Source organism: Mustela erminea, chromosome 4 (genome assembly GCF_009829155.1).
Source record: "Mustela erminea isolate mMusErm1 chromosome 4, mMusErm1.Pri, whole genome shotgun sequence".
Classification (NCBI taxonomy): Eukaryota; Metazoa; Chordata; class Mammalia; order Carnivora; family Mustelidae; genus Mustela; species Mustela erminea.
Genome location: NC_045617.1, coordinates 104305473 through 104332792, shown reverse-complemented (window position 1 = coordinate 104332792; position 27320 = coordinate 104305473). Strand labels below are relative to the sequence as shown.

Below are 27320 nucleotides of genomic sequence, written 5' to 3'. Positions count from 1 at the left end.
TTGCCATGACATTTGAAATATGGCTGAAGCCCCAAAGTTCTTGTGGACATGGTCCTTTTTCTTTTTACTATGCAATTATCTGTAATACCGCATAGCCTTCAACTAGCCCTCTAAGAACAGTATGAGAAAGCCTGGAGAGGTCCTAGCACCAGATGAGGAAGAGAGTGCCACCTAGCGAAGGGAATAGGTTGTCTCACTTCACGGAGTCCAAAAAGTTCCCAAAGTATTTCAGAGGAAAGCAGATCGATGGGCCCTGTGGTCCAGCTTCCTGAAGGCACAGAGTGAAAGCAAAGCCTAGAGAGGAATGGTCAAGTCAAGTGGTTGTCCTAGAGTGCTATGTTAAATTGTTCAGACTTTATGTGAAAAATTAAAGGAAGGCACTCTAGGTTTGAAGTAAACAGAGCTAAGGCAAATATCCCAGAGAACCATGGCAATCCACACATTTAGTAAATCTTATAATTACGAACTTCATCTGGGAGAACTTTTCTAAAATTCAAACTGTTAAAATAACTATCTAAAGCTGTATGAGCTTCAACTAATCAAGTCCCTTTGTGAAGCCACAGAATCAAAGTCAAAAGTTACAGAGAATACGGTTCGGAATTTTATTTATCAGTAACATTGCACATCTGATTTGACTCTTTAGAAATATTACTGTTTTTATAAACCAGGGGGAGAAAGAATCTCTAACCCAGAAGTCCTGTATATTATTCTTCTTTGAGACTTTTTCAAACAATAGGCTTGATCTTGTAAAGCAATGAAAGAGAAACCAGTCACTGTTACTCTTTTGATATATTAATCAGTGTGTTTTTGTGGCTGCTGAAACTATTTTATTGTTGCTGTTGTTTTATCACCTGTGGCTTTCTCACCATTCAGACTACACCTTTGAATGCATTAACTCAGGGCGGGGCTATCACAGCAAAAATACCAGTGCTGAGCAGAGAACAGAACATTCTTGGCTACTGAGATAAAAAGTTAAGAGTTTTTAAGCTCAAAAATATTGGTTTATGAGAAAGGGGATTTTGAGTTTCAGAGCTTGGATTTTTAGTAGATTTTAACCAGGACATAAACTTATGTGTTAACAGTAGATTTAGAAGTCTCCAAACAATCAACCAGTCAATGACTCATCCACCTTCCTCCATATATATTCTACAAGATAAATACTGTCCAAGTTGAGAAGAAAGCTCAAAAGGCAGCAATATCCAAGATATTAGTTTAAGATATTTGTATGGCCTAGAAAACGGGTTCTGTATATTGTATCAATTGTCCAACAAAAGCCTCAGGTAGGTTTGGAACACAGAAGGGACCGTTAGCTAAAGTAGAGGCTAGGGAGGCATCAGGCTTCACAGAGTTCCCCCACACCAGTGTATACCTGGTGCTAGCCTGCAGAAGAACGTTTCTACAGAACGTTTCTCCATGCTGGCAAGAGTGAGGCAGCTGTGGCAGGGACAGCCACACACACCACCGCCTCCGCAGGAAGAATGGGCAGGTGCAGTGGCGTCAGCACGGACCAGCGCTGACCCAGATGTGCATGTAGCGTAGATACGATGGGGAAGGGGACAGGATCCACTGCACCCCCCCCCCCCCCGACAAACTCCAAAACTAAAATCCAACCCTGGGAAAAAGAGATGGGGCAAAAATCAATCTCTGAGTTGATAAAGCAACTCCTGACCAAAATTAATTCATATTCAGCTGAGATTGTTTTTCTCCAATTGGCAGTCCAGAGACATAAGATTGAAATGAAGCTGAGATATAGAAAAATATAATTAAACATACACTGCAGTCGTTTATTGCATAACTTTGTTTGACTCTCAAGATAGTCCTAAGTGAATATAGTAGGTTTCTCTGGCAATGGGGAATGAGAGTTTGCGTAAGTTACTGGCCTTTCAGCAGAAACCTTTTATTAAAATGCAGACTGTTCAGAGCGGCCCTAGCTAACAGACATTGATTCGCCCAGGCAAAGGTTGCCTTCTTCTCTTGTCCATATCAGACAATGACGCCGGGTCCCAACATCTTCGCTTCATGACATCATGTCTGCTCTCACTAGTCCTGAAGTGCCGACTCCCAAAGATGGCAGCCAGGAGGCTAGACCTACTGATCTGCAAATGTCCTCAAGTGGGACATTCACCTCTGCAAGTCATACAAACTTGCATGGCAAATCAAGGTTCCTAAATTACAGCGCATTCCGTGCATCGGCAGCTTGAAGTTATTCGGGTGTATGGTCTATGCATTTATTCAGATAATGCTGTAATTCTTGGTACACTGATGATTCTGTGACAACTGGGAACTGTTGTTCACCAAGATATAAAAGGCAGCTGGTCTGGACACTAAACAAAGTATTGTAAATAGTACTAATAACATTAATATGTAAGAAAGTCTTTGCGCCTGCTATTTGTCCAATAAAAAGTTTTACTACACTCAAGTATCATTAAATTAGAATCAATCTGATGCCACCTAAGAACTTTTAGGTGTTATTTGTAACATTTAGATCTTTTCACTTTCAGTATATTAATGGAATTGAAGCCATTTAACTTAGTAACAATGGAAGCACTAATAGTTTTTAAGTAAATATGGCACAAAATAACATATTAAAGGTTCCCATGAATTCTTCTAAGGGAAATAGTTTTTTCCCAAGCTGTATCATTAAGACATTAATCTTGTGCCTTTATTTCTTCACTTAAAAATAAATAGTCTGGTATTCCGAAAACCACAAATGTCCCTTAAAAATGTAACCCTTTAACCATACAGACTTCTCTCCCATTATTTCTACATCTCTTGGTTAACATCACATAGAAGTTTTTAGATCTGTTTATTTTTTTAAGGGAATAAAGAATGGTGATCAGTAATCCGAGTTGGCTGAGTATCAAGTATCAGTCTCAGTAACAAGAGACCACCTGTTAACGGAAAACTCCATCCACTCGCCACTCTTGCAGGTTCCATAGGAAGGTTTAATTTTTTACTCCGAAATGTTCTGTAATACACAACTGAAAATAACCAATTGTATAATTTGTAAAATTTATTCATGTTTAGTGTGAGATTAGAGTATTAATAGTAACAATAATAATATTGGGCCATGTATTTTCTTTTTTTTTTTTTAAATATTTTATTTATTCATTGGACAGACAGAGATCACAAGTAGGCAGAGAAGCAGGCAGAGAGAGGAGGAAGCAGGCTCCCTGCTGAGCAGAGAGCCCGATGCGGGGCTCGATCCCAGGACCCTGGGATCATGACCTGAGCCGAAGGCAGAGGCTTAACCTACTGAGCCACCCAGGTGCCCCGGGCCATGTATTTTCTGAGCATACCTTCCAGGCAAGGAACTGTTATTGTCACATTTAAAAAAAAAAAACCTTACATGAAACATCTGTAATGCCTAACCCTATTTTATAGAACAGGAGGTTAAAGCCCAGAGGTTTAACAATGTCACACTACTAATACATAGGAAAGCCAATATTTAAAACAAAGTTTGATAACCCACACATTTTCCAAAATGTTATGGTGATCCCCAACTTTGAATGAGTTTAACTGAAAAGAGATTCTAAAATCTCAGATAGCTTTAATATAATTTCTGTTCTTTAGCAATATGTGAATATTGACTAAAAAAGATTATGATAAAATATTTTAACTTGAATTACATCTTTATTTTGATCTTTGCTCAAATTTGTCATTCTTCCAAAAGTTCTGAGTCCATCATAGAAAAATGCAGATGAAAAGTATCCCACATTTGTTGTAAAGCATGACTATTGTCTTTTGTAGAACAAATGAATTCACTGATAATCTAAATTCCATTTTGACGTTAAAAAAAAATTCACATGATTAAATAAGCAAGAAAGCAATTTCAGGCTTTTATTCTTCAATCTGTAAATCAGAACACAGCTTTAAATACTGAGAGTCAATTTCAAATCAGAAATAATCTTTTTGTAGTTCTTCACTACACAGTCATGTGTTAAGAACACAGGTGAAGTTATCACCCAATGTTAACTATTTTAAAAAGAATTACTTCCTATTATGTGTAGCATTTATCTGGACATTCTAGTTTCCTACTAAAATATCTGAGTTAACAGTAAAATCACAGTTCTTGTTGACAATCAGGCCCCGGCCTTCCATATTCAGCACAAAGATGAATTTCCTATCTCTTTACATGGAATTTATTAATTGGTACTAGAAAGATCATTTACAGTGGGAGAAAAAGGTCACTCTACTTGATATGCTGTTTCACATCTCAATCTCTTATACTTTATTGTCAGACAAATTGAGAAACCAGGAGAGGAAACTGTCTGATTCATATACCACCGGATACCTTAACAACAGGCAGCTTATCTGCTTTTATTTAAAAAAAAAAAAGTGCAGAGAGAGTCATCTTAAAAATTGGTAGTGAGCTTCTAAACACTAATTTAGTTCAAATTTCTGTTCCATCACGTTTCATACTTCGCAGTAGAATACAGTGAATGATCTACTTATAAGAGAAATTTGGAGACTCTTAGATAATCTTGGTAGAGCCTCTGCAAGCAAATGTCAGAACTGGGGACATAGGTTTCCTGTCACCTGATGCCTCTCAGGATGACTTCTATCAGTAGGAAAATGTTCCTCCCCTTGTCTCATTCTGCCCTAACACACACATAGCATATTTCCCATATTCTAGCCTCTTAGCCTGCCTTTTTTGACATTAGGACATCTTTCAACTTCTCTGATACCACCTTGCCCCTCCCTTCCCAATGCCTTCTGTCATTTTCCCAACTGCACACAGGTATCTGAGAAGCCAAAAGAAAGGCAACTGATTATTACTAGGGAAAGAGCACTGTCCAAGCATTCAACAGAGTACCATGTTAAGAAATGTTTATTGTCTCCATTTTGAAACCAGTACATGCCCACTGTAAGCCAAAAAGTATGCCAAGAAAAAAAAATCACATTCAATTAAAACAAATACAATATATATATATCGTTATATATAAATTAACATTTATATACAACCTCCTATTCACCAAATCTTGAATTCTTAGCTATAAAGGGATGCAGTGGATAAGAAAATGTCTTTAATTAGTCTAAGCACTCTATTTCAAAATATAAACTTTAATAAAATAAAGTTTAATAAGCTTTAAAAATAAAAAATAAACATTAATAAACATACTTAAGGAATTCACCAAGATCAATGTATAATATCTATGCTGGAGTAAACTTATTTTATTTATTTATTTATTTTTAAGATTTTATTTATCTGAGAGAAAGCATGAGCAGGGGGAGGGTTAAAAAGGGGAGGGGGAGGGGCAAAAAAGGGAGAGAGAAGCAGACACCCCACTGAACAGGGAGTCTGCTGAAAGTCTTGATCCTAGAACCCTGGAGTCATGACCTGAGCCAAAGGCAGACATTTAACCAACTGAGCCACCCAAGTGCCCCTGGAATAACACTAGTTATAAAACATCTTTAAACAGAGAAGATTATATTTATATGTTGCATAAAGATCTTCTTAATGGATTAATGCTGAATTTTTAAACTGTTTCTTTCAACTTGCCTGTTGGAGGTTTAAGAATATAAATTAATTTATTGATTAGAACATAATTATTTAGAACTAACATTTGAACAGATCTGCTGCTTTAGGCTTTCTTATAAAGCAATAATTTTTAAAATAAATAATACCACATTCCATCAGAGAAACTTCTCTGAATCCTTTTTATCATTGATAATCCCAAATAAAGTACAAATTGGCTTAACTTAGAGAATTTTTTTTTCTAATAAGTAAGTCATTCAAGTACAAATAATGGTGTTTCAGGATATGGCAGAATTGCCATGAATTGGGTTTTTTTTTTAAAGAATATATATATGTATGTGTGTGTGTGTATATATATATATATTTTTTTTCTTACCAAAAGTAACTCACACTCATGGTTGAAAAACTTAGAATGTACAATACAAATATGTAATGTAATTATCCCAAATCCATAATCCTAATCCTCAGAGACAGCTCTGTTAATAGCTTGGTTGGTATTCCTTCTGATTTTCTTTCTCTTCCTTTCATTCTTCCTCCATTCTTCAGCTGCTTGTTACTTATTTATTCATTTGAAATGGGATTCTGTTGTATACCTACATGCAATTTTAATTTTCAGCAGTGAGCTGAATTTGTTTCTTTGTGAAAAAGCAAGCTAATACCTATTCCCATAAGGTTGATTTGTATGTGGAGGATTAAAGATGCATTATTTATACTATGAAACTTTAACCCACAACAGATGCTCTACATTGTAAGCAAAATTACTTGAACTTGTGAAGCTTCAGTTTTCTTATAGGTAAGAGGGGGATAATAATACCACCTCCTCATAAAATTGTGAGATATACAGGTGTGAGTATATCCTCCTCAAATTTAGTTAATACTCTCCCCCAATTTTTCCTTAACTAAAAATTTTAACTTTGAGACACCTTCATGCTGTGTATCAAATGTATAAATAAAAGCTAATTTAATAAAAAAAATTTCATTATCCAAATCAATTCGTAGCTTAGATGTTTTTAAAATAATCTTTTCAAAATACTCAGCTAATGTAGACCTTAGACTACAGATGTAAAAATGCTCACCATTGTATTCATAAGCAAACATATCCTGGGTATCTTCTTGACAGGTAATATAAGATATGTTTATACACAAGAATCTTATAGTAATGTTGCACATCTATAGCTTACACTGAAATAGAGGTAAAAATGAAAGTAAGACAAGTGATAATTTGGTACGTTGTTTCAGTAATGACAATAATATGAAGAAAGAGATCTTGGCACTAATGGCATGCGTAAGACATATCAAACACAGTCTTAACTACTTTTAGGAATTATTTCATCTATTTTCTCAATAACCCTATGATGCAAGTTCTAGGGTATCCCCATTCTCTAAATGAGCAATTCGGGCCTGAGACCGAATAAACTCCCCAAGGTGACATCACTGGGCAGTGGAGTGGACTCTAAACCGAAGCAGTCACAATCAGAAACCTCTTCCTTAACCCCTGCACGTGACTGCTGTCCCCTCTGATTTTGACTGACAAGTTTTGTGGTGAACTAAGTTTGAGAGGAAACCAAAATGCAAATGTATAATTGATTCTTCAAGCCAGTAAAAAGGAATTAGAGGAAAGATTCTCTTATTATGGATGTTGCCAAGATTAAAGTCTGATGATAAATTTCTAAACACTTCTATATACATAAACCAAAATATTTGGAATAGCTCTTTTCCCTGGATTATCTAGAAAATGGGTCATGCATAATAACCCTAAAATCCATATATGTTGTCCCTGACCGTCTTTATTTGCCCGTCTTACTTAAATAGAAACCATGTGTCTTTAAGTATAGAAGTTAGCCTTCATGTGAGGTTGAGATATCCTAAATAAGACAAAACTTCAATGAAAAGTGAAAATAAACTGCAAAAATATATTTCTGGAAGAATAGTAATGGTTACTTATTTGTTTACTAATGGCATGTTCTGTTGTATTGATTTGCCCCAATCTGTACAATTACAAAAATAAAATGGAGTTTTCCTTTGTTTAGAGATCAGTGACAAACACTATTGAAATGTATTTTATATTTTATTATACTTAAATAGGACACCAGATGAAGGTGAACATGAGAGCAAGGAAAAAGAAAGATTCAGAAAGAACGTGAGGGCAGCTAGAAGGCTGATAGAGAGCCATTAGAAGTGCTGAGATGAAACAGGTAGCAAAACGAAAAAGGAGATAGACAACCTTTTATGTCCTTCAGGGAATGTAATGTCCTGAGATCTAAAAATATTCAAAAAAACACCAACATGTGCAACTTATCACATAAGTCAGCAACTTCAAAAAGTAAAAATATGCCGTCCCTTTAGAACAAACACAGAACACCCCTCGACTGAATGTATCTGGAATTTCTGTTATCTTCTGTATCTGATTTGCATAAGACATTGCCATTTCCCCTCACTTTCACCAGCAGATTTTTTTTTTTTTTACCGCTCTGGAAAATTTCTATGTGTCCAATGTTGAATAAAGAACAAACATTTGCACCAGACTCCTATAGTGTATGTTAATTCAAATTTGTGCTTTTAGAAAGTTACGAATTACTACACATCATTTAACTTCAGAATCATTCAGAGATGTTATAAAACAAGACCACTAAATCTATGAATTCCAAGGATATGCCAAAGTAATATTTATTATACTGCTTTGTAATACTGATGTTTGAGAGAGACTGTCCTCCAATCTATTAAAAGTTTTATAGTTTCATATACTATAGATTGGAGTAAAAAATAGACCCTGTTGGAAGAATTAACTCCATAAATGTTCTCAAAAAGAATTTATTATTTGTTCTATTTAGATTATTAAGAAGATGTCTAATGTAGGATTTTATAAGTGTAGTAATTAATTCTCTCAGGATTTATGTCTAAGGTGTTTATGTTCTTTTGAAGTAACAATCAAGTGACTTTCTGAATCCACATAGTTTTCCATCACTTATTCTATTATTCACTATATCACTCAAGGAAGCACTTTAACTAGAAATAATAGCCTGTGATTAAATGAAATAGGTTTAAAAGAAAGCGGTCTTATGACAACGTGCAGCTAACAAGTATTCCATGGATGCAAACAGTCGGCTGAGCTAAATACATTGGTAGATATCACAGAAGAAAAAATTTCATCAAGCACAGCAACTTTGTTGGAAGATACTCGATATTTTTGGGAAAGAATACCTAGGCTTTACCTTTCTCAGGGCAAAAAACTGAGCCCCCTTGGAAAAAGGCATCATGTTTTTTTTTTTTTTTTTAACTTAGCTAGTATCCTAGACCAGACTGATGGAAGACATCTATTAAATATAATGAAATGAATAAATATCTATCAATTAGCTTTCATCTACTTTTGATCTTATATTTCATATGTGCTACTAGGATTATGTAAATTATTTTTTATGTAAAATGTTAATACTGTATATGACATTGTAAGTTCACACATTTGTATTTTTAAACATACCTATTTATTATGCCTTGATACTTTTGAAAACATTTACAATTATGTTATGTTTATCACAACAGCTCCAAGAAGAAAGCAAGTCAAATTTTCTTATCCTCATTTTAAAGATACGAAAGCAAAATTTCACAGCATTAAGAGGTTTGTCCAAAATTACATGAAGTCTAAATGGTGGGAGTTGGGCTGAGACATTAACCTCTCCAGAATAACAATCTTGTTTTTGTAAATGATAGTGGCCAATAATGGAAGAAAGAACAATCAAGGCTGTATGGGAAAGAACACTTTTCATTTATTAAACACTGTTCAGTTATTAAACATCTTACAATAAAACACATTCCAAAGTATCGACACTTACTTTTACCTATATCTAAACATTTATGCATAACTTTAATAATTAATACTTAAATGTTTCCTTAACACATGGCATAATATTGAAGATTTTTTAAAAATAGCCTATTGGTGTCAGATGCATATGAAATTACTCAAAATCAAGAGCCTAATGATTACAGAACTACTCAATTTTTATAAAATTTTATACAGATTTTTGTTGTAAAATCTAAATTAATAATTTTTCTGAATTTAGTTAGGACAGAATGGAATTAAAATTAATTAAGTGTAAAACACTAAGTAAGAAATTAATGGAAACATTCTAACTTGATTTATAACATATCAAAACTGCAACTCCCATTTCTTTAACATCTATGATTAAAAGAACTTCAAAAGAAAACAAAATGGGTTATCATTCTACCACTAGACAACAATTAGCATAACTTTGGCCATCCTTTCACTATTACTTACATTAGTCCTTCCATCTTAAAAAAAAAAAAAAAAAAGGACTATATGACTATTGGATAATTGAGATTTTAAATGCCCTGTGAGTTTCAAAATCTAATCTTGGCTCAATTTGCAAAGGCAAAAAAAAGTCACTGCAATTTCCTAATTTTAAACCAAGCACCCTGTTTTTGAGAAAAAGATGCTGGAAGGTTTGAGTCTACATTATCCAGATCATCAGTTGGTCTTGATTTAATTTACTAAATAATTTCATTTAGCAGTGCAAAGATTTGGGCTAGTCCTCTGAAAGGATTCTGCTATTTGGTCCAACTTATCTCTATCCAGCTTTGTTGCTAAAGTACATCACAAGCACCCAGGAATACCTATTTGTGCGAACCCACTGTTGAGTGAGTACATCAGATCAACAGGATTTACTGCTTTACAACTAAGCTGCTGTTGACAGGGTACAGAAAATATATAAAGCATACTTAAAAGAGTCTTAGGCTTGCTCATTTCCAGGTCAACCTCATCCCTGAATTTGACACGAGTTCCTGAATTCCTGTTCGTGTGGTGCGAGAGCTGGACTGTACTAGAACGCTTCAGGTGCTGGGGTGCTCCAAACCTCACAGATTTCTAGCTGACTGCTGAGATTGATAAATGCACTTTTATTAAACATATGTGACTAATTAAAATATTAGAGCTTATTATATAAATAAGATAACAGTACCTTAAGTGCAAATAGTAAAATAAATACATGTATTGGATGATGAGATGATCCTTGCTGCCTTGCTTCCCCAGTGTAGGAGATGGAAGGGTCTAGGAATGTAACATAAAATGTAGACTTTAACTATACCTATGACGCCCACACACAAAGTAAGATACTGACATGCTACAGAGTATTTCTACAGCATGCATTTAACTATAAAGAGAGTTTATTTGATTATGCTATTTGGAAAATATCTAAATGGACATTTCTACCCTTCTTAGGCTGGATTTGTTTTTAGCAATGTTAAAATATACTATATAGGCTTTATTTCATTGATTACCTAATTAGAATTCATTATTATTGCAGTAGAATTATACCTGTTTCCCAAAATAAACTTGGCTGTTAACATTAATATATTGCAGTTGCATTCAGTCAATTTTATAGAGAGGACACATACCAAACTTCTCAAATAATTTACGTATTTAACTAATAATAACTAATATTTTTATTCTTAAAAGGGCCATAGACCTCAAAATATAATTATTTAGCTTATCAGACTATTGATTCATAAATATGGTAGTTGTTTTATTTATCTTTGATTATGTTTAATGTAGAAACAGATTAAAAAAAAACAAAACAAAACAGAATTTAGTAGGGGGCCTGGGTGGCTCAGTTGGCTGAGTCTTGATTTGGCTCAGGTCATGATCTCAGGGTTGTGGGATCGAGCCCTGCCTCAGGCTCCATGCTTAGTGGTGAGTCTGCTTGAGATTCTCTCTCTCCTTCACCCTTTGCCCTTGTTCCCTCTTTCTCCCTCTCTCTAAATTAAATAAAGAAATCTTTAAAAAAAAAAAAAAAGAAAAGAAAAGAAAACAGGATTTGGCAACAGAAATTTTAGGACAAGTCATAGTCTGTTAATTTGTAAATGACTATGTATTATGATGGAATTAAATTTCAAAATCAAATCACTGGAGTGCAAAATAAGCTATGAATGATCTTTATAATTAAAAATATAAAAACAAAACCAAGTCTTGCTTATTTGTATAGAATATCAATTTCACAATCTTTAATTCTAGGTATACTAGTTCCTTCAGAAGATATTCTGACTTCACTAGAACTTAAGTAAACGAATAAGATTCTTATTTCAAACTGTAATGGAATTTGTTTAGTATTCTATTTTCTATGTCATATATTTCCCAGCATCTAATTGTACTGACTAGGCAGTTTTGAAAGTTTATTTTCTTTCTATTTTAAAACATGAAGTTTAGAAATAAGTTTTATTTATTAAAGTGATAATCAATCCAAAATAGGACACTTGCCAAAATTACCCAACAAACTGCCAACTACTCGTTCCACTTTGCATTTGTGGAGAATCTAAGCATTACTTATAAGTGATGTAATTCCTTTCACATTTCAAAACATGCTCTTATAATGGACTCAACAGAAAAAAAGTGTACAACATAAAACACTGAAGTATCATCCAATAGCCTGATTACTTTTAACACCAATGACTTATGTATTATTTTAACACAATGACACCCACAGTTTATTCCCATTATTCTATTTCCCTTAGTTTCCTCTACTCTAATTTTGACATATAAAAATCAGCTATAAGATAACTAGGGAGGAGCGCCTGGGTGGCTCAGCTGGTTAAGCTACTGCCTTTGGCTCAGATCATGATCCCAGGGTTCTAGGATCAAGTCCCACATCAGGCTTTCCCTGCTCTGCAGGGAGCCTGCCTCTCAGTTTTTCTGCCATTCCCCTTGCTTGTGCTCTCTCTCTCTCTGTGTCAAATAAATAAATGAAATCTTTAAAAAAAAAAAACCTAGGGAAACATATTATATAGATTTTTATTAGAATATTGAGGATTTATTATTTCATTCCTAATCAGTTATTCTACCAAATGCCTATGCAGCACATTCAAATTTTTGTTACATGTTACTTGCTCAGTAGTTTCAAAATCTACTAGAAATGAATTTGGATATTAGTTAGTATCTAACAAAATATAGAATTGGAAAAGGTATATCCAGTTAAGTTGTAATGATTGGTTTTAAAATCAAGTAATGATACATTTAAAAATCATAATAAAAGTCAATTGCTCTACTAAAATGTTTCTTAATGTGCTGTAACACCACACAGCCAACTTCGTTTATAACAAATAATGAAACTGTAGTGCTAAACTAATCAAATTCTAATCAATTCAATTACATATGTTTCACTGAAACCCTGTTTAAGAAACCCAAAATGAACTAAAAAATCAAAGGTTCATTGCTTTATAATCAATTTATTGAGATTTAAACTTCAACCAAATACGTGATCAATTCATTTCTCAGTTGTGGTCTTAGTGGGAAGTTGTCAAGAACATTTGACATCTCTTTAACTTGCTATCTCATTTGTCCTTGTTCATGAACCTCTTGTTGATACATTAAATCACAAGACAAGAAGGACAGCCACCATTCTGTTAAAATATACACATCAGTATTTGCAAATACCATGTATATTGTTAAAGAGTCTGTAATTTCCAAAGGAAATATGCAGTATCTCTCATTTCCTCAGTTCTTGGGGTTTTCTTTTTCTTTCTTTCTTTCTTTTTCCTGTATCTAATGGTGCCCAACTAATTTGGAACAATAAGAAATACCATTAATTGACCTAGTGGTGGAGACATCAGCACTCTTATCAGAAAGAAAAAATGGTAAATGAAAAAAACACTACTTTATCCAAATATAGTAAAAATATTTTTTGTGACAAATATTTTTTGTGACAAAAGTCACAAAACATTTTTTCTCACAAATTCAAAAGTGGCTATCTTTTACTGAAAATACACTTTTAGCAATTTCACAAAACTTCTAGCAAAAGAAGGTGTTGAATTAACACATTTTTAATCAACTAGTGCTTTCAGCGAAGTCTTTATATCAGGAAAGTAGAAATATTAGCAGGTAAATAGTTACAAGTTAAGAAAGTACTTGAAACACAAAAGCAGAGCCTTTTTTAGTATCATAAACCAAGTCTCACATTTGCCTTAGTCTGACCTGGTCACTTGTAATTCTAACCCTATTTTGATCTTCAGTTTGAAGGCAGTAAGGCTCAAGATACATAGACCATTTCCTTCTAGAACTTTGATTTTTCTGTCATTCTTACAGGAAGGAAAAAAGTTTCTGAATATCAATGTATGTTCTCTATTCCCTAGCTGATAGTTGGAGTTACTGTAAGAATCTTGGAAACTTTTTTTATAATAGTTGAGGTTCCATTAAACTTAGTTCTCAAATAGCTTTTTGGAGTTTATTCATCAAATAATTCAGGGTGTAAAAGTAGCACATAAACATTAATTGAACAGCCATTAAGCAGTATGACTGTTTGTTTTTGGTTGATGGAGGACATAAAGGTCCATACCCTGTGGTGGAAAACAATTAGGTCTTCCGATGAGCACGCCATTAAATATAGTACTACCAGACTTAGACCCGTTTCACTTTACTGAATAGCAGTCAGCCATAGTCGACGCCTGCCCAAGTTCTAGGAAGTCATATTTTTACTGTCATGACTTAGCTGCTTATAAATATTGTAGTCTGCCTCATGCCTTATGCTAATGGCAATGACAAATGGTTGTCATTATCTTCATTCAATCTCATAAAATACTTCCTCAGGAGAGACTGATCATAGCTAGAATGCTGCTTAAAGTTAAACTGTTTTTCTAAAACACAGAATATAAAAAGCACTTAAGTACAAGAGGTTGGATGGATAATTTATTTTGTTTTGAGTATGTGTGACAACTGCTACTGTTGTTAAATTTGCCATGAACTGAATTGATACACCATATGGGAATGCCTTAGAGGGGCCTATAGGTGTGATTGCACAATGCTCTAAATTGTTCCACTCATCTGGGACTATAGGTGAAGATGTGTGACTGAGAAGCCAGAAGATGGAATAAATCTGACACTGACTGGAGGTTCAGCGTTTGGAACGATGGAGGTGAGCCCAATCATCTATTTGATTTCCTTAATGCACTCTGCTTACAGGACAGGTGCAGAACACTTCATTATGGCCCAAAAAGAAATGCTTAAATGGATCAAGCAGATCTTTCATCTGATAGAGGCTAAGTGGGACTCTCGGTGAATGTCAAACAAGTGAGAGACTTTTAGTTCTATTCTACATCATAGCAGCACAGCAGTTACGCGCTGATTCTCTATGTGCACGATTTTCCCATGTCTTGCATCTTCAGAACTTGAGGTTATGAATTTCTGTATTACAGAATAAAATCAAAACAAAAATCAACTAATAAGGAAATATATTTTGTCGAGGGATTGTGATGCTATTCACTTGATTTTTATTAAAAGGCAGACGGGGGACAGAAAGTTCCTGAGGAGGGGAAAGTTCATCCACTACATATGATACATCTTTATGGAGCTTGTGTCTAAAGAGTTATCTTTGTCAGCCTTCTCAACGTCACTTTTTTGTCTCAGAGGGAAAGTTCAGTGTAGTGGGCAGGAAGGACACTATATGGTGGGTGTCCAGTAAATGTCTGCCGAATGAAATGGGGTGGAAGGTGGAATGGGGCAGAGTGGGACAAAACACAATAGACCGGGGACATGATTATTTGTTCCCTCCAAAAATTCTACTTTGTTTTAAAACAAAAGGAGAAATAAATGTATAGGATGGATGGGTGGGCAGTGATATATTTGCTTCAAAATAGAAGCTTGTTTTCTTCTTCATGCAAACTTTTATTTAAAAAAAAAAATTGTGGGGCTCCTGGTTGACTCCGTTGGAAGAGCGTGCAACTCTTGATCTCAGGATTGTGAGTTCAAACCCCATCCATGTGGGGTGTAGAGATTACTGACATAAATATAAACTTAAAAGATACAAAAATAAAAAATAATCTGTTTCAAGAGTATAAATTACAATATATTTATTTGTTTTAATGAGACATGAAATTGGATAAGGGATTTCAGAAAAGTTTCTCTTGCAGGTAATTAAAATAATTTTTTTAAATTAAAGTGCACTTTCTGGGACCTAGTCAGAGAGACGTTAGGGACCTTAACCTTCAGCTAAGTTACAAATACTATAAAAACATCATACCTCCTATTTTGTCTCAGAGGAGCTTGAATCTGACCTATACATATCATCTTTCCAAAGAGTTCCATGGAAATTTTTCTGCACAGTCTAACACTCCCTTAGGGATTTGTTTTTAGCTAGAGTATACATTGTAGATAAGGTGGCTGTGCGTCCTGGTTTATGCCTGTTGTCCCAGTGTAATCACTAAGAGTCCCGCCTTTCACTCTCAGACATGTCCCAGTATGGATAACAAATTATGGTAACCTTATCTATAAATAATAATAAAATGTTAATAATAATAAACTAACCTTTTTTGGAAGCTTGTTATTCGCCTGAGACTTTGAAATACTTTCCTGCATAATGAATTCTTCAGTAACCCAATGAGGGAGATACTTTATTTCCCTTGTTCTACAATTAAAGAAACAGGGATGGAGAGATTGACTAGCACGGCTCCTCTCATAGTGGGCAAACTGAAACCGGACTAAGGTCTGACTCCTTAACAGCATAGGTCGGAAGATGGTACACGATCTTCCTATTTGCTGTCTGAAATGAGTAGCAGGGTTTTACTGAATATATTCACAGACTATCAATAGTTTTAATTTGTTATTCTTATTAGCTATTATAAGACTGTATTTTTATAAGGCAACATACATTTTAAGATGCAAGAAAAGAGCACTAACTGAGCTAGGTTGTGGTTCAGGGTATCACTATTACTATACTAATGATAATAATGATTTATTAAGTGACTAGTTTTTCTACACAGGGCTTTCCCTGGGTTCTTCTGACTCTTAAAATAGGTCTGTGGGGCAGAACATTCCAATCCCACGAATGTGTACAGATTGCTTTAGCTACTAGCCCTAAATTGCCTCTAAGGTTAAAAGGAAGATCGAGGATCATTTCATTGCAGCAGCCCTCCCAGCTCGGACATTCTCTGCCTAGACAGATGTCTCTGGGAGTAACTGGTTATCAGGATATAAGGCATGAGATCTGGACACTGAGGAAAATTCTTCTATTATGGAAATATAAATATATATGAGAATTCTTATATTCTTATATATGAGATATATATATATATACACACACATATATATCATATATATGTTAGCTATTATAAATGTTTACTAAGGGCCTGTACTTTTTATACTTTTTTCTTTCATTTGTCTCCTCACCATAGGCCATCTGAGAAGATCATTTGGATTTGAACCAATGTAAGTTTAACTCCACTATGCTAGAAGTAGCATCTTTCTCTGAACCTCTCTACGGATTGCCCTAATTCCGGAACCTTTCTGAAAAGCAATATTAAATAAAGATGAATAAGTGACATTTGCTTATAATCAATTTTGTTCCACCACTGTGTAAGAAATATAGATAGAAAAGCAGATATGATAGTATTACATAGAGGTTGTTGAGAAGAAATTCGTTTTTCAAAAAAGAAGTGTAGAAATTCTTACCAGTGCAGAGTAGGTTCTGTGTGCTACGGAGAACAAATAGAAGTCTGTGCCTATACCCGAAAGATGCTTAAGGTTCACTTGGGGGTAGAAGAATATAAATGTACAAATATGGATTATAAGCTATTATAAAATGCCAAATCCTATAGTGTAACGTGAACAGTGGTTCTTAACTGGGAATGCAATGTGTGTGGTGTGCTTTAAAAATACGAATGTTAGGACCGTATTTGCATTGACTTAATAAGTGTCTGAGGTTAGAGCCTGGAAATGTGTATTTTCTAAACTCCACAGGTGATTCTAAAGTGACTATGAAAAACAACCACTGATTAAAATATATGTGGACCATATTAATACATTAATTATGTGGCTTTAAAAAGAAGTGGTTAATATGGGCTGGGATTTTAAAAGAAGGCTTCCCAGAAGAGGTGAGATTTGGATAAAAAGTCAGAGATGGACAGAAGGTAGGTGAAAGAGTTTCTTTTTTTTTCTTTTACTCTTTTTAGCGCCAAACAAAATCTTGCCTTTAAAGGTCTTTGCCTGCATTTCAGATTCCTAGTAGGTTAACTGGATGATAAAATTTATAACAATAAACACTTGGAAATGTTCCATTCTCTTCTAATAGGAAACTCAGTTTTAAAGTCTTACTTGAAAGCTTGTGTATTATTGCTGGAAAGCTCGTATGTTATTATGGATTATATATTGATTATATATATGGGGGAAGATATATCTATATGTGGATGTATAGGTAGATAGAGATTATAGATTTTAGTACTTATAATAAAGAATTTTTGTCATAATTAGTAAATGCAGTTTAGACTACAAACTGCCAAGGACAAAATCTATATTTTATTCAAATTTGAATTTTTAAATCTTTATCATAGGGATTGGCACCCAAAATGTGCCGGACATATATTTGTTTGTTGAATGAATGAAACATTTAGATTTATTCCATCCCATCTTCTGTGTAGGGAAGTTTCCAGTGGTCTCTGCCTGAAGGATCAAGTATTTAATCTATGAAGGTTTTGTTTAGTTAATTTGTTTCCTGACCCAGAACCAATAATCTGGCAAAGATTTTCAACAATTGTTACTTTTCTTTCCCAATAAAAAGATGGAAAAGGCAAAAGAGTCGCAAGCTGCAAGCTTCAAGGAGGGGCATTTCCCAGCCATGTGTGTGTCCAGAACAGCTGGTAAACCCCTCTTCTTAGACCAGTCTCCCTGTGGAGGGCGACATCACTAAATCTGTCAGTGGGAAGGAAAAAAGTCTTTATAAATAAGCTTTCCCAAGCTTTCTGCAGATCTGCTTTTTTTTTTTTTTTAGAACAGGCTTATTTTGCCATTGTTTTGGTTTGGGTTGTTAACAGTTTTGAAGGCGTGACTGTCAGAAAGATCACTGAGAATCTTTATGTTGCTGGATTACATCTTCCCGGCACCAAACAAGCAGAGCTTCCTTAGTATTTTGTGGTTGTGATTGTGGTTGTTGCTGTTGTAAAAAAAAAAAAAAAAAAAAAAGTCAGGGGATATTCATATTCTCCCTGTAAAATTTTATAATACTTTTGGGAACAGTTTCATTGACAAGAAAAGTAATAGGAAGAACAAAGAATAAACAGAAAATAAGAGACAGATGAGCAAAGAGTACGATAACATGATGACAGAAAGCTCTGAATTTATTATTTATATATGTGTTTCAGAGAATAAAAGGGAAAATAGAAGGCATCACATGGTGTTTAGTTGTGGACATGTATTTGTAAAACATTTTTAATGTGAGACAGCAGTGACAGTAAAGGCAGATACTTATTTTTGGCATTAGAGAAGGGTCAGGTAGGATCCAGAAGAGGGAGCTTGGGCAGAGGCAGCAGAGGCAACTGAACAGGACACCTGTCAGCTCAGCCTCAGTGGCACTCAAGGAAGTCCGCACTGCCCATCCCCATTGTTTCTGGTTCTATTGATGTGGCTCTGGGCTAGAGGGGTTTAAACAAATGTCCACTCTTCCTTAGAGGACTATTGGATGAACTCTTCACATGACTATACTCTGTAACACACAAATGGAATTCTTAGGTGGACCCAAATGCAAGACTACCAGATTGCTAATTGGAATCTTAGTAACCGTATTGGCTACAAAATAACCCAAGGAACTTTGGTTTGAGAAAAGGCTGGCACCGGGCTCAAGGTTTGTATCTACTGATCATCATGAATAGCTAAACTTTTCCCACCTCCCCTCTCCTCTCTCCAGATGCTCCAGGAGCTCCTCAACCCAGACAAGCTTGATTATCATCAGCGAAAAACATTCCAACACAAACATGATTACAAAATTCATTCTAAGTAGTGACTGAACACTGAACATATCTACAACGGTTTAATTCATATTGAGTTGCATAAAACATCTGAAAATAAAATGAACTTGCGTTTTAAGACTATTTCAAGAGTAGATCATCACATCCATGGCATACGTGTCATCCGGAGTACAACAGTAATTTTAATCAGCCACTGGTGTGCTAGAGCCGTAAGCCAGTGAGATCCAAATATCCACATCTCTTCTCAACTAAGCATTCAGTGACTTCACTTTGGTATCTTGAAGTAGACCCTGCAGGGGCTATTCATACCATGGAAATTATCAAGGGTTTTGTCTGTCCCGTCCATTCAGGATGGATGGATGGATACCACAGAGCGGGTAGCTTCTAAACAAGAGAAATTAATTCCTCACAGTTCCGTAGGGTGGGAGTGTGAGATGAGAGGGCGGCACTGTCCTGCGAGGGCTTCCAGCCTTCTCCTTCTATCTAGGAACTCCGAGGAGTCTTGTTTATAAGATCTCTAATCCCACTCATGAGGGCTCCACCTTCACGACCTAATGATCTTCCAATGGCCCCACCTTCTAACACCATCACCTGGGCATGAGGACGCCAACATGAATTCTCCGGGGAGAGAGGCAGACCATTCAGACCATAGCATGCTACAAATTCGAGTTTTGTTTTTTTCTTTTTCTTGCTCTCTCTTTTGCAGAAAGGAAGTGAGCCGGTTTACCAGCACATGACCGAGTTACATGCACATTTTGGAAGAAGAAGAAACCTAATATAAATATATGTCTGTAATTAAGAACACTGCTTGTTAAGAACATATTTAAAGAAGACACTGCTGAAGATGGATCGTATTTTGTTTGCCTGCTAGGGCTCATTTCTCTTATTATGCCAGTTAGCCACCCTGCCTCTCTTAGCTCCTCTCTCCTGAAAATAAGAATATAATAATACCTACATCAGAGAATCGTCCTGATGATTAAATGAGTTAATACATGTGATACACTTTCAAGGTGCCTGGCACAGGGGAGGTGCTTGATAAGTATTTTCTATTACTATCAGCAGGAGATCCAACTATATGGCATTTTATAGTCTTCTCCTAAAAGACTGCTTATTTTCAATGTTATTTTCCTTGTTGTGCTGTCCTATCTTTTAGAAGCCCATACCTAACTTCCACAAGTTCTGTGAAGATCTGTTAAATGAAAGCATATCAAATCACTTTGAAATGCATAAAGTACTATGTAAATGAAAGGTGGAATAATTATGTTAAAGGCATCATTTTGAATTTTGTTTATACTGCATCTTTGAAATGAGCATCAGATTTTTCTCCAGGCAGTTACGGCTCCTACAGAAACAAACACAGATGGTGCCCAAACCTCCTACTGAATAGTTGTAGGCAATGGCATTTATCAAAATACTGCAGGTCACTAAATGTGCAAAGACTCAAAACAAACCCCACATCTCAGTGTCAGGCCAGCATGGTAATTTAGGCAAATAAGCCTTTGTTTGATAATTCAAGGATCTTCTGATTTGTCAAATATACTAGCACAACAAACAGAAAATCCTACATGTAGGCTAAGTTTTACAAAATAGGACATTAAAATGCAATTTCTTTTAGAGAAAAAAAATCAGGTTTCTTTACTGATGAGAGTTTCTAGCCAAATTAGAATGTATTTTGGGGATGTGCATGCAGATGTTCTGATTTTACATTGACCTTCTAGCCAAGCAAAGCAAAGAAAGAGAGGAAACATGACTTAAAGATAGGTCTTCTTCTACTCAAACCTTCTAAGAACCCAGTTTTTGGAGTGCAGGCTTCCTTTTGTCAGCCCCTAGTCCTGGGATTTCTATAACATAACTCTCTTGATGGGGTCATGGGCTTGTTTGCCCTTGGATCCATTCCTTGCCCTCCCTCTGGCTGACTGGGGGACAGGAAATTCTGATCCCTGAGGCTTCCTTTCCTAGAGCGCTGTCTCAGGGGAACTGTCGCTGGCTTCTGCCACTGGCACTTGGGAGTGGTGACATTGGGAGGTGACAAGAGATGGGGAAGAAGGGAGCAGTCAGGGCACTCCTCTCAACACTGTTTGCCTCCGGCACCTTCTCAGGCAGAAGCTGTGTCTCTTCCGTGCCCACCTCCTGCTGCTAAAGCCTGCCACGTTCCAGTTCTTACCTGGTAACGCATGGCTCCTAGGTTTTGGTACCCTCTTTTCATCCTGTGTCCCTCCAGCTAGGGTGGGTTATACCTTGCTCCTGTGGCTAAGTCTCCTGTCACCTCACTTTTCTCTGGTTGGCTTTCATCACCTGTTTTGTGCTTTAATCAATTCCCTGCCTTTGAATCTTCCGTTTAACGAATATTCAAAGTGAATCTCGTTTTTCTTGACTAGACCCTGACTCACCTAAGATCTGGCATAGGCTACCCGGCTCCACTGAATTCTTACGCAAGAAACACTGCGCTCCTGGTAAAGATCTCACAGGCTCTTCCGGAGCGTGAACTCCTGCAGTCACTGTACCCTTTCAGCTCTTCTCCTTTCCTTAAAGCTTGAGTCTGTCTCAAGTCTGAGCTGCACCAAACCCTGAGCTGGAGGCAGAGAAAAAGTGTTCTTCTTTGTTTCTGCGAAGCTTAGTGTCACCAGACTGTATTACACTGCTCAACCTAGTCTGACCCCTTCTTGAGACCACACCCTTCAAATTCGCCTCCAGGTGGTGATTCTCACAAATGTTAATACCCTTCCTAGGAAATTGCAAAGGACGCCAGAATTCCCAGATTATTTCCATGCACATGAATGACGTGGAATGCAAGCAGTGAGCTGTTGCCCTTCTAAAATTCTGTCCCTCTGCTTTCTTTTCATGAAAGGAAGATTGGGCCCCAAACAATTCCGTGTCTTAAAATGGTTTTAGGGAGTTTAAATTAGTTCTGTGAACATCATCTCAACCCTGAAGTATCAAACTAGGGTTGTACGCCCCATGTATTTTTCAAACTTAGTTTGGACTCTGACATTAAAACACACCTTGATGCCGAGTTTCTAAAAAGACTATCCTAGGAGGGTTTTTCACATTTTCTCCTATACCTCACCCTATTCCATTGCTCACGCTGCTCCCCCTTCCTGAAATGGCCCTTTTCCCATCAATTCTCAATCAAATAACCATCTTTCTAGGACTGTTCTCTACACTTTCCTACTCATCGTCCGGCGATGCCGCCTGTCCCCCATTTGTGTCCCCATGCTGCATTCTATGAAATAGATGCATGTCTCTCTCTGTCTTGACTTAACCTATAAGCTCCGAAATGACAGAACTACGTTTACTTTTTGTAGTCCTGCTGCTCCGTGACATCCTTGGCACTGAGGGATTATTCCAAAAATATTTGTTGGACTGTGGCTGAACACCCTGAAAGGTCTAAGGCCTCTCATGCCAGACAAAAATTAATTTTCAGATCATGGAATGATCGTGGAATGATGTGTTTTGTTTGGTATGAGAGATATTTTAGTCACAAACACATAAGAGACACTTGCCATTTCACAAAATGCTTGTGACCCACATACAGAAGTACCAATTTTTAAAAATTTTTTAAAATGATTATTTATTTATTTGACAGAGATCACAAGTAGACAGAGCAGCAGGCAGAGAGAGAGAGGAGGAAGCAGGCTCCCTGCTGAGCAGAGAGCCTGATGCGGGGCTCGATCCCAGGACCCTGGGATCATGACCCGAGCTGAAGGCAGAGGCTTTAGACCACTGAGTCACCCAGGTGCCCCAGTACCAATTTTTATTAAGCAACATTGACAAAGAGGGAAATGGACACACAAGAGGAACAGTAGCTCCATAACGAGTTTAGAACAAAGCTTCTCAAATCTCTGCCTTGTTTATCATCCTTCAGTAGAAGTTGCATCTTCTGTGTTTGGGTTCCCAAATCTAAGCTCTTATTTTCAGTGTCCATCTAAATATATTCCCACTGCCTTCACCACCAATTAAGTAAATGTCATGGCTCTAACTCATTTCCTTTGAAAAGGATGAGCTCAGCCATGCTCTGTTTATTCCATTTATAATGGATCTGCTTGCACAGTTTGGTCCATTGCCTCCGGTGTCATTCCTCATGCATCTGTTTATTCTACCCAATTAGACTCAGATTTTTTTTTTAAGATTTTATTTATTTATTTGACAGAGAGAGATCACAAGTAGGCAGAGAGGCAGGAAGAGAGAGAGAGAGGAGGAGGCAGGCTCCCTGCTGAGAAGAGAGCCCGATGCGGGACTCGATCCCAGGACCCTGAGATCATGACCTGAGCTGAAGGCAGCGGCTTAACCCACTGAGCCACCCAGGCACCCTAGACTCAGATCTTTGTGGTCAGAGGTACTTTAATATCTCCTCACAGCATGGTCACAACATAGGCTTGTGAATTAAATGTCTTCTACATTTCACCAATATCTGTGCTAATCTTTTTAGTTCTCTGTCAAATGACCATGTTGGTGTGTTCCCTCTGTGGTAGCCGCCATGGGCATTTGGTCATCCACACAGAACACATCTCTGAGCTCTCCCATTATTCTAGATCAGAGAGTCTGTGTATGAGTCTGGGCAGCACAGGGACTTCAAGACCCCCTCTACCACTTTCTTTTAGAGCCGGGACTATCCTTAAGCTACCTCCCCCCAGAGACTCACTGTGGCCCTTGTAGTACCACCATCGATAAGTGATTCTCTGTCACTGAACCTGTTTGTTTCTGTCATAGCACTTAGGGTAATTTATACATATACACATGTACAATATATGTAGAATAAGCACATAAGGTAAATGAACAAATTAAATGTATACAAATATGTAAAATATATAGTAGATATAAAGTATATGCATGTATATGTATAAGTAATATTACAAAAAAAAACCATATGTGTGAGTGTACGTATATGTGTGTTTTATGTTTCATTTTCTCTTCCCCTCCACAGACTTCCTTCATCATGACTTGCTTCACCACTTAACGCCCAAGCCTAATACAGAGTCTGGCACAAAGTACATACTCAGAAATATTTGTTGAATAAATAACACGTGAATGAATGAAGCTATGAGACGAGAGAATTCTTTCCAACCTTCATCACATCAGATCTTAAGTTGTACTGACCAAAAAGTGAAATGGGGAGAGAAACAGATGCATAGAAAAGTGAAGAAGTCAATGTTCTTTTCTCTACTCCGAAGTTTCATAAGACTTATAATGCCTCCTCCCAGAAGGAGGGTCCCAGACTTCTCCGTTTGTTTTTATCTGGAGGGAAGACAGAAGAAGACAAGAAAGTGTTTTCTGTTCACTATTGTTGGTGCTACCCACTAATAAAAACTACAAACATTTCAGCAAAAAGTTAACAATTTCCAAATAGTGTAGCCAAAAAAAAAAAAAAAAAGAATTGGACATTCCTACATTTACTGCTGCAACCTTCCGTTTCTTCTCTATGAGCACAATCCTAATATCATTAGGATACATCCATAGCAGGTACACCCACTAAAGAAAGAGCAGGACGGCATTACAGCCCCGAGCAACAGAGTATGAAAGCTGATGACAAGGACAGTGAGCCAGACCACCTGATTTCAAGTCCCCCATCCACTGTTTCCTAACGGTGAGATCACAGGCAGGTTGGCAACCTTGCTTTCTTTCTTAAAATGAAGACAATACTAATACCTAACTCACAGGGCTTCTTACTGGATTGAAGAAGATAGAACATGTAAAGCCCTTAGAATAATTGCCTGGCACATAGTAAACACTCAGTAAATGCTCACTAATCATATTCTTTGTATTACTATTTTTGTGACAAATTCCAAATTAAGGCAGGTGTACTTCTATTGCAGAATGGATAAATTCTCACTAAGACAGAGCAAGGGGAAAAGGAGAATATGTACATATGTATAAGTATCCCTTAGGATAGAAGGGAGTATAGCCATAGATGCATTGGAAATATAAAATGGTATGATAGAAAGTGAGAATTTTAAGATTTTTGTTATGTCCTCTTGAGCAGGTTTTCTTTCATTCTTACTCCTGGTAGAAAGTGTTCCTTCATATACCTTGTACATACCAAATAATGAAGATTACTCTTCTTTTACCTTTCTTGGTCTAAAAGTTTGGAGATGAGCTGATCACAATCTACTTTTTAATAACCTTCAGCCAAAGCAAAACAAACAAAACAAAACACCCCAGCCTTGCTAAGGAATCACAAGTGATTTACTTCAATGATTTCAAACTTGTTCATTTAAAGTCTATTTATATCCCCCATAGTTGTTTGAATTCCTTTACCTCATCAAGAAAGGAATTAAAATTTCCATGCTAAACTATGTAACATAAATAATTAACACTAACACCTTTAGTTCTTTTAAAAAGAGGAACAAAAATCCTTTTCCGCTTGATGGCACCTTTCCCTGCATATTTGTTCTTTATGAAAGTATGAAATGTATTTCATTTAACAAATATTTATTTAGTTTCTATTATGTTCTAGGCACTATATTAGAAACTCAATTAAAAAAAAAAAAAAAAACCAAAAAGGAGCAGTGAACAAAATGAAGTCTCTGTTTTCATGAAGTCTAGAGTCTACTGGGTGATAGACATTAAGGAAGGCCCGTGATGTAATGAGCACTGAGTATTATGTAAGACTGATGAATCACTCACCTCTACTTCTGAAACCAATGATACATTCTATGTTAATTAGTTGAATTTAAATTTTAAAAATGGGGGGAAAAAAACCCTAGAGAATAGAGAGGGTTTTGAAGCAATAAACAAAATACATACATCTCAATTTATAATTGAGATCATTGTAGCCCCCGAAACAAATGGAGAGCTTGAGATAGGACAGTGAGGGTGGGTGGAGGGCAGGGTGACAGCTACAGAAGGCCTAGCTGAGGAAGTATCATTTAAGCAACACCTAAAAGAAGAAAAGGAAAGAGCCATTCAAACTGCTAGGAGAGGAACACATTTCCTGCAGAAAGAACAGCAGTACAGAGGTTGTGGTGTGAAAACAAATATGCACAAGTCACTGGGTCTGTAAGTGGACACTGGTGAGGAACGGGAGTATGTGGTGTGAGAAGAGCTAGGAAGGTGAGATCACGCAGGGTTTTGAGGCTGGGATGTTCTCAGTGTGAACCGGACACTGCTAAAAGGTATATAAACAAAGAGCTAGTGTAAACAGGATCTATGTTTCAGAAGATAACCCTGGTGGCTATGTGGAGAATTCATGGAAAGGAGACATCAGTAAAATAAGAAGATAACCTAGCAGAGTATTACAGGAATTCAAGCACTCTAGAGTCGAGTGCTTGCTTACTCTACTAGAGTAATTATTTATTAGAGTAATTACTTGAGTAATTAATTACTAGAGTAAGCCAGCTTAGACTGGAGAGTCGGCAATGGAGGTGTAGAGAACTAAATATGAGAGATGCTTAGGAAGCAGAAATGACAAAATTTGATTAATCAGAGGCATCAAATCTGGATGATAGCTCCATTTACTGAAAACTGTGGAAGTACTAGGAGTTCTGTCTTGGCCGGGTCAATTTTATGATACTTACGTGACACCCCAATGTAGATGTTAAATAAGCATTTGATTATATTGATGTGAAGCTGTCATATAAATGAGCCAAAGATGTCCCCTGGGTCATTTCTTTTCTCACTGCAGGCTGAGACCATTCACTCAAAAGCCTGCCAGAGACAAAATCAAATTTTTACACATCCATTTATTTTTAAAATAGGCCAAACAAGCAGATTTTTATAGCCATTTAGAGCCTACTTATTTTGCATTTCCCTCAATCCTAGCCCTATCTAGGCCTAGCACTAGATAAGCCCTGGGGCCATGGAGACTCCAAACCCACGCCTCCCTTCTGAGCTCTCTGACCCCAAAGACTGTTGAGTCGCCAAGCCGCCACAGTGACACTGCCCACACAGAAGCTTCTCGCCAACCCCCAGCGCTGCCCCAGCCCCCAGGAGATCCTTTGTCCTCCTTCCCTTCTGAGCAGCAGCCCTGGGCCCTTGTCTGTGGACAGCCTCCTACTGGGTGGGACTTTCCCGGGGAACCGATCAGTGCCCAATAAAGTTTGTGTGTGCTACTGCCACCTTGTGGTCATATCTTGAACCTCCCCACTAAGCTCAGAAGTCTACCTGGAAA

General features: G+C 36.7%; 1 protein-coding gene across 11 annotated transcripts in view; it reads left to right on the top strand.

Moving 5' to 3' along the window:
- The window catches only part of KHDRBS2 (KH RNA binding domain containing, signal transduction associated 2), a 601759-nt gene extending 577175 nt beyond the window's left edge, over positions 1 to 24584 (top strand). For 6 of the 11 annotated variants that reach the window (XM_032340352.1, XM_032340351.1, XM_032340350.1 and 3 more), the window contains 6 exons: positions 14316 to 14394; positions 16649 to 16682; positions 17214 to 17383; positions 18978 to 19089; positions 19920 to 21666; positions 24138 to 24584. The gene's annotated coding sequence lies outside the window, so the exon portion shown is untranslated. The remainder of the gene's footprint in view (positions 1 to 14315; positions 14395 to 16648; positions 16683 to 17213; positions 17384 to 18977; positions 19090 to 19919; positions 21667 to 24137) is intronic. The other 5 variants (XM_032340344.1, XM_032340341.1, XM_032340342.1 and 2 more) reach the window with 5 other exon arrangements.
- Positions 24585 to 27320: the final 2736 nt, after the last annotated feature.